The sequence below is a fragment of the Amblyomma mixtum genome, chromosome 2 (genome assembly GCF_055824585.1).
Source record: "Amblyomma mixtum isolate Tamu chromosome 2, ASM5582458v1, whole genome shotgun sequence".
NCBI classification, from domain to species: domain Eukaryota; kingdom Metazoa; phylum Arthropoda; class Arachnida; order Ixodida; family Ixodidae; genus Amblyomma; species Amblyomma mixtum.
Genome location: NC_143013.1, coordinates 144,258,806 through 144,267,612, shown reverse-complemented (window position 1 = coordinate 144,267,612; position 8,807 = coordinate 144,258,806). Strand labels below are relative to the sequence as shown.

Below are 8,807 nucleotides of genomic sequence, written 5' to 3'. Positions count from 1 at the left end.
GAGGTATTTTGCCTTATGCAAATGTGTGCGTTTGGCCACCTGCTCTCCAGAACCTTGTGCCAGCGCTGCCTTGCAAATGGACTGAGAATTCGACAAGGTACCCAGCTAGGACTGGCTACAAAGCTTGAGTTGGTATGCCCAGATTGTGGGATTATTGCTAGTTCTTGGAGTTCGCCACGCCAAAAAGAAAGAAACGCTTTTGAGGTGAACATCCAAGCCATTATGGCTATGAAGCAAATTGGAAAGGGGCAGACAGCTGTCAATGACTTTTGGGCTGCCATGAATGTCTCTCACAGAGGACTTCATCACAAGACATACCAGGAACATCTAAAGAAAACATTCAGAGGCGCAGAGACTCAACGGAAGGAGAGCTTTTATTTTAAATCAGCAGCTGCTGTGAAAATGGTATATCAGGAAATTGACCCAGGATTTACCAGAGACATTACTATAGTCTATGATGGCACCTGGCGTAAGCGTCGACACACGTCCCACACTGGAGTTGGGGCAGTGATTGAGTATCACAATGGCCTTATCGTGGATGCAGTTGTCCTCTCAAACCAGTGCCTCGAGTGTCAAACAGGACCCAAACCTGAAGACTCCGGGTACTCAAGCTGGCGTGAGCAGCACACCTGCCAAAATAACACGGATGCCAAGTCTGGGAGGATGGAGGTTGAGGCAGCCTTGATCCTTTTCGCTCCTTCACTGGCAAAGCACAACCTCCGTAATACAACGATTGTGTCCGATGGAGACAGTGCCACCCACTCTGCCCTTGTGAAAGAGAATGTTTATGGGCTAGTCACAGTTGTGAAAGAAGAATGCCTCAATCATGTGCAAAAAAAAGGATGGTGGCTGCACTGCGCAACCTAGTGCAAAAGAGTGATAAGTCGTTCGGAGGGAAAGGAAGGCTGACAAAGGCTCTTATCGACAAGCTGACACACTACTAAGGCTGGGCTTTCAGAAATAGCTCAAATGACGCGGCAGCAATGCAGCAGGCAGTCATGGGGTCCTACCACCACATCACATCGACCGATGCGGAGCCTCGCCACGACCTATCCTCAGAGGGTCCCGACTCATGGTGCCACCACAAGGCACAGGTACAATCTGCCAGGCTATGTGGCTGAGGCTATGCTGCCTGTTTATCAGAGCCTCTCCGAGCCTTCTCTTGTTCAGCGGTGCCTGGGAGCGAAGACTCAAAATGCATTGGAATCATTTCATTCTGTTCGGTGGTCACCGATGCCCAAGGAGCAGCATGCATCGCCGACTGCAGTGGAGACAGCACTGAATGATGCAGTGATGCGGTATAATGCTGGAAACCAAAAGGCCACCAAAGAAATTTCTGTCTGCGGGGCTCACACCTGGCCGCCTAGCCATCCACCGAGCTGTGGAAAAAGATGCCCTACGCACGCTAAAGGCTGAGAAGTGAGGTTAAACAAAGACTGAGAAGTGGCAGAGAAAGAAAGTCTGCAAATAAACAGCAAACTACACGGCGGGGTCATTTTAGGCCCGGAAATGTTGTTTTTAAACTTCAACGGCCGTTTTCTCTAAATGAATTTTTTTTCCTCGTGTGGCTGCTTATGCCAGCAGTATCTCTGGAACCGCTAATCAGATTCTCACCTGGTTTTTTTTTTATTCTGTGCTTGAGTAAATTTATGAGGGCTCACTTATTCAAGATATTGAGTCTGGAATTTATTATAAGCAATCGAAATTAGGCTAAAGCGTCTAATTAGTAACACTAAATTCAATGCTATGCTAAACCTTTTCAGCAAGGAAATTCACAAAAAGGGCTTTGTCTCGCCCTGCGGAACCTATTCAGGAATCTTCATAATGAATTTGAAAGTGCCAACACATTTTGCAAGTTCTCCAGGCATGCCATAAGGAACCTATGTGAACCATTCTGACATGCTCCTGTAACTTGAGTACCAGTGTACGTAGCTCCATGAAACTTTTTAGTTATTTAAATGTTTATGCCATGAGTGTACCCTGAAAATTTCACTCAGGAGACCGGTTACGGCCGGGCATTCACGGCTGTTATGGGCACGCAACTAGCATCAGACCTTACCACAATACTGGTAACAGAACAAAACCCGATTATTGTTCAGACTGCTAAACCTGAGTTAGCCGATCACATCCTCGGGGATTATGAACTTAATGCATCTCGGCGGGCGAGTCCCCCTGGTGGGGCACCTACGCCAAGACAGCAAGGACGTCTGTTACGGTGTCGTTACTGTCCATAACACTGACACTACGGACTTGCTCCGTACCAGCCTCCAATGGCGCTACGGCACCATCGTGGAAGTGCATAAATTTGGGAGCTCCAACAAAGGAAGACTGACTTTCGCCGGAACAGAAAAGCCACGTTGCATGCATTACGACTCGGAGCTTGTGCATGTCAGGCCTTACCAGCGAACCATTCCAGCCTGCCGACATTGCAGTGTGGTCGGCCACCGCGTGGATACCTGCCCTGGTCAGGGGCTGGACCGGTGTGGCCTGTGTGGACAGCAGGCTCCACACGTTGCGGGGGTGTGGGCCCCTCACGAGTGCAAGCCAGTGCTCAGTGTGCGGCGGGGCCCATGCCACGGGGGGCCCTGCGTGTACAGCTAAATATCGCGCTATCCAGCCCCCCCCCATGCGGAGCGTGGGCGTAAATCCAAGCGGAATCGACGCAGGCGTGGCAAGCGTCGCCCGGACAAGCTCAAGGCCAAGGCTGCCGACCCAGCCCCGGAGCACCCTGTGAATCCCTCTACCGGGAACCACGGGAAACCTCCAACTGCCCCACCGACGCCTCATGCGGGCAAAGATTGGCTGACCTCCTTCCTGAGGTGTAACGATGCGGTTTTATCGATTCGCACACCAGAAGTACTTTCAATGCTCAGAGTCCAGGCACTGTCAAGATCTCGAGTGAAGGAGTACTTTAACCATTTGGAAGCAATTATTTCTGAAGAAGAGCTCAGGCCATCTCACTGCACAGGCCCCCCTTGGAACAGTTCAGTGCATTTCCAGTAATGGTCGGGCAAAGGAGACAATTTTCGTGCGATTTTTGCAGCACTTTGTTTGTCCAGATACAGTAGAACCCCGCTGTTACGTTCCTCAATGCTGCGTCTTCCCGGCTGTTACGTCGTTTTTTTCGGGTCCCGGCATAGCTTCCATAGGATCCAATGTATTGGGAACCCCGCTGTTACGTTGTAGCCGATGAAACGTTCCCGTATGATACGTCAGAACCGGGCACCCCGAACCCGCCGGGGCAATGCGCGCCAACCGCCATTTTGATTTTTTGACTAGTCTTGGCCAGGCTTGGCTACGGAACTGGCTGCAAGAAGCCGCACGCGAGTTGGAGAGGCCGCCACTAGATGGCTATCCACCTCGCGAACGCTGAACTTTACCCCACGATGCCGCGATCTTTATCGTGTTTTGATGGCGTGATAGCGTCGCGTCAGCGGAAGATGCTTCCCCTTGAGGAAAAGCTGGATGTACTAAACGCATTCGACAGGCAGCCAGCGCAGCCTACGCGGAGCAGCGTGGCTAGCAGCCTACGAACATTTCAGTGCTTGACACTGTGCACAACGTCGCTTCAGCGTGGACTGCAGTGAGCGCGTCAACCGCACAGCTCTGCTATGCGCGGTGTGGCTTTCGCTTGGAAGTGGAAACTGCCATGGCAGATGAAGAGTAGTAAGCAGCCACTCGTGATCAAGAGCTAACTGAGGCTATGCATTGCGCTGGGTGCCACGGGAATCGCATGCGGCGACTACGTCGCCGTGGATGCTGCCGTCGTGACGTCGGAATGTCAAAACATTGCCGAGATTGTTGCAAACTCGGTTGTGAGTAAAGCCGCTGACTGCGATGACGACGAGCCGCATGATTCCTGGGAGTTGGCAGATCCGATTTTTGGAGAAGCCGTCGCGGCTCTGGACCTCCTCCGCAGGTATGTGCGTCGCACCGCAAAGCGAGGCTGACAGCAATGCGGCCTTCCAGGCTATTGAGAAACGCTTGCGTAACACACAAAAGAGAAAAACTGAACTGCCTAGCAGATGCCCACCATTTCTCGCGAGCCCTTTGTGAGTGGTTACTGCAGCGTCACGGCACGGCGGCTCACCACAGTGGCCTTGGGTGGAGTCTGTCGCTACTGCGGCTGCCACCGCACGCCCCTATGGCCAACCATTACTTTTAGGACGCTCTTGGCCAACGCCTCCTATACTTTGTTTTGGCAATGGGAGCAATGGCAGTGCGAGTTCTGCAATGTTCCGCTGCGGTGTAAGCAAATTTAGCTGACTGCATTAAATAATTCACTCGGCATGCCTGTTGTGAGCGACAACACTTCAATGCACTGCAGATGACAAGAGCGTGCTGCCCAGTGACACAACTCATCCATTGTCATCAAACGCTGACTGAAAGCTATGTTCATTAATACACGCAACATAGGCCATGCTTTTTCACGCTATATGTTGCAGCCTACTTGGGGGTCCCTATGCAGCCCGAGGGCCAGCACATTGATGTCCATCCTAAATATGGCACCAATCATGGGCCACAAAGAAATGTCGCGAACTGTGAGCATTTTGTTCAGTTGAAGTTCCTTGACTCAATCCCTCCATTTGTGGATGTAAACAGTTCTGAGCAGTGTGCCTAGCCACAGAGTAAGCAAGGTTCGATCAACGAAACAAATTCAGCTGGGGTTCTATATTCCAGAGTTTCTGAAACCAACAAGCCCATCAGCTTGAAACAGGACCATGGGTGTTCCCAGCCTATATTGGCAATATGTGGCCCCATTTCCTAGCTAATGAACAAAAAGTGCCCACGAAACATTCCACTGCACTCATGTGAGAACCTTGCAGTGCTGATCACACACCAACGGTCACAATGCAGAGAACGGAACAGAAGCCAAGCAAATGTTGGCCAAGGGCTACCAATGACACACCGCATTGCTGTTCTATGAGTAGGAAACTGGCGATTACTAAGAGGCCAAACAGCATCAATGCACACTGCAGGCAAAGTTCTGCCTCTGCCGAGTGTGTTAGTGCTTTTCTCCAGACTCTAAACAACGCCTCTGCACCTGGACCGTGATCCGAACCGCACACCAGGCCCAGGTCTTGTGTCTCTTGTCCCTACTTCTTTATCTGTCCCAACATACTTTTTCTCCCTGTGGTCGCGGAAATAAAACCACCTGCAGAAACTTGAAGCAAGAAACCTCAACAGACAGTGCAAGTGACAATGGGACCCGCACTCGCAGAGTGCCAGGTCAGATGCGTTGCTGAAGCCGTCACCCAAAGCTTCGCTGCCTCCTTAAGGGGGGAGACGGTTTCTGCGGGCGAAAAAATCGACTTTTCAGGCACAGATTTTAAATCTGCAGCTGTTTTTCTACTAGTCTGTGAATTTCCAAATCTCCAGAGGCAATATTTCGACTGTAATTCAATTAAAAAAAACGTAAATCCGTGCACCTCTAGGCAGATTTTGACGCGAAAACTGCGCTGTTTCAGCGACACGCAGCCATCGTTCTCCGGCAGTGACCACCGCCATCTTTGTCTCATTCGAAAGAGCATCCTTTCGTATTCAATTTAGCGTCTTTCCCGAGCTTTTACGCTTATTGATTGCGAAAAAAAACGGCGCCAAAAAAGAGTCTCAACGTGCACTGCTATTCGCTGGTCAGGGCACATGACTGAAACATATCATCCGATTGGCTGGCACGCTTCCCGCCGTCTGCTTGAGACGTGTCTGTGGCCGGCCGCAAGTTGCTATCTTGTCTGTGTATCATCGTCGGTGCTCCTTGGAGCAATGTCAGCAACTAAGTTCCGCACGACGCACAAGATCGGAAAGAAGAGGAAGAAGTCACTCATTGACAACTTTAAGAAGAAGAGCTCCGCGGAAACCGCAAGCATCGCGGATATACCCCCGCTTGAATCGCGTTGCGATGTGGGGACAGGGTTAGGCCGAATTGGAACGGCGGCCACGGACACGGAAACATCGGACAGCGGTTGCGTTCGGCAAGATACCCCGATGCTGCAACCTTCCGAGATCGAAGCAATTACAAGGAAAGCGCATGGAAAACTGCAGCAGATGGCATCGACTCCTGCAACGGAGCGCAAGGCAGCTTTCTTGGGTGAAACCGAAGACGCCGCAACTACCGATGCCACACCGCTCGACGACGCAACCTTCAATATTGTTAGTTTGACATCTGTGAACGCGCTGCTAGGTCCGTGAAATGCAAAGTGTGCGGCAGTAATGTGAACATTGGGAAATGTGCCAACGAGTATGGCCTTGCTGCAAAATTGACGCTTTTGTGTGTGAATTGCGGCGACATTTCTTCAGGATGGAGTTTGCCGCGTGTGATCAGCGGACACAAAAAAAAAGTCCGTTCGTTGTGAACATACTCGCCACATGCACAATACAAGCAACCGGGAATCAGCGTGGTTCACTAAACGATATATTCTCGGCAATGAATAAATCTCATCGCAGTTTACACATGAAAACGTGGAAATAGTATGTGAAAGAAAAGTTGACGCCCGCGGTGGACCGTGCAGCCCAGAGGATGACAGCTGTCTGCGCGCAATGCATTCAGGAGGTGTACTCGGATCTAAGTGTCTGAAATCCAGGAAACATCGCAGTCTCATTTGATGGCTTGTGGATAACACACAGGCATTCCTTGCACATCGGAATCGGGACAGTTATTGAGCTTTTTACTGGGTTTGTGCTCGATTAAGTCATGCTCAGTAATTTTTGACGAAATTAGACGGTGCCGACCAAAAGAAAAGACAAGCTGAAGAAGGAAAAGTTCTCAGGTGTTATTTATTCGATCCCATGTGCGGACTGCCCGTCTGTGTACATTGGCGAGTCGGGTGACTTTGAGCGGAGACTGTGTGATCACAAGAGTGACGTCAAAAACCAGCGCGCAGATGAAAATGCGCTTGCCGAGCACTCAGTATCCGCCAAACACAACATAGACTGGGCAGAGGCACGTGTGATCGAAAAAGAAAAGGACAAGATATCACGCCTCTATCTGGAATCGCTGATTATTCAAACGACAGCGCATACTGGGTTCGCTCTTGCGCCGTGTATAAAATGGACAATGCAGCTACGTTCTGCCTCATTGTGAACAAGGCTCCCGTGGGGGAGCCGAAACATCATCTCTTCTTTTCTTTTGGTCGGCGCCTTCTAATTTCATCATGTATCATCCCGACCAGACGGGTTTCTGTCAAACACTAGACTTCAGTAATTTTTGCGCCGCGTGCAAACGGGGACCGCAAGATGATGACCCCACGTGCTCAGCTTGAAAAGCAAGCCACATTTGCCAGAAGAATACCAACACGAAGGCTGGCGAAATGGGAGGTAGAGGCTGCACTCATCCTATTCAAGCGGTCCCTACAACAGCACAAGCTCCGCTACACTACCATACTGTCCGACAGGGACAGCCGCACTTTCCTTGCTTTGCAAGAAGCAGAAGTGTATGGCTACATTGACATTACAAAGGAAGACTGCATACATCATGTGCAGAAGCGCATGGGAACCGCTCTGCGCAATGTGGTCGCAAAACAGAGAGGTTCTGGTGGAGAATCCCTTGGTGGGAAAGGAAAGCTTACGGCAGACCTGATTTCTAAATTGAGCTCGTACTACGCATGGGCTCTGAAGTCGCACAATGGCGACGTGGAGGCTGTGATGGCCACCTATCATCATATCACATCTAATGATGTCACGGCCAACCACAGCTTCTGTCCAACAGGCCCAGAGTCTTGGTGCAAGCAGAATGCTGCAGAGGCCCAAAGCAAGACCATGCCGCATCACCGACACAACCTGCCTTCTCAAGTCTGTGATGCTTTGCTGCCTGTGTATGAAAGACTTTCTAACAAGAGGCTTCCTGAGCGCATCCAACGAGGCAAAACTCAGAACAATAATGAATCCCTACACTCGACGATATGGACACTTGCCCGAAAGGAGCGCCATGCCTCACTCTTCACCGTTCAGGCCACTGTGGCTGAGGCTGTGAAGAAGTTTAATGCAGGCGAAAGAACTGCTGCATGCATTCTGAAAGAGCTGAACCTGACCTCCAGACCCCAGGCAACCAAGCGCATGCAGGAGAAAGACAAGCAAAGGAAAGCTGAATGTGCACAGAAGCACAAGTCAGCAGCAGAAAATATGCAGCGCACGCTGAAAAAGCGCCACTTCAATGCTAGTAAGCAAGCAGCCTACATTCCGGGAGGCTATTAGCAATTTCCCAAGGCCACTGGATGGATAACACTGAATTTTCCTTCAATAAACAGCACCCTGTTTGTTTTTCTCATTTTTGTCAGAATGCAAATTTTGGACTCTGAGCAAGTTTCTAAGTGGCGTATCTCAGCATCTATAGCTGAGAGAACCATAATTCTTTTTTCAGCACGTGGCTAGATGATCTGAGCATGCAATGTTGGGAGCAGTTTTTTCAATTAAAGCCCAGAAATTTTTTTATTGATCTAGTTCTTAACTGCATGTGTCACAGATTGCTACATGAATTTCACTGTGCTGTGACATCACTAATGACGCTAAAATTAGAAAACTGGCTCCAACATTGCGTTTCATTTTCTTTCCGAAGTCTAACAATGACCCATTTTTGAGCTTTTATGTTTTACTTTTCTCTATATTGTTCTGGTGAACAATAGGGGGTTAATTAATTATACCTTGAGAACTAATTAATTAACCTATGAAAAAGTAATCACATTTTTGAAATCAGCATGAGGAGCTAGTGAAGAACATGACATTTCATGAAGTTTGGTGGAGAAATACAAATATTTTCTACAGAAGCAGTCTTCCCCCTTAAGGCTGTGAGTCACGTAGGGCTGTGAGTCACG

At 49.7% G+C, this 8,807-nt stretch overlaps 2 pseudogenes; both read left to right on the top strand.

Annotated features, from left to right (window-relative positions):
* The first annotated feature begins 663 nt into the window (after positions 1–663).
* LOC149361135 (uncharacterized) lies at positions 664–1,459 on the top strand (annotated as a pseudogene).
* A 4,304-nt stretch (positions 1,460–5,763) lies between these two features.
* Positions 5,764–8,262, top strand: LOC149361134 (uncharacterized; annotated as a pseudogene).
* Positions 8,263–8,807: the final 545 nt, after the last annotated feature.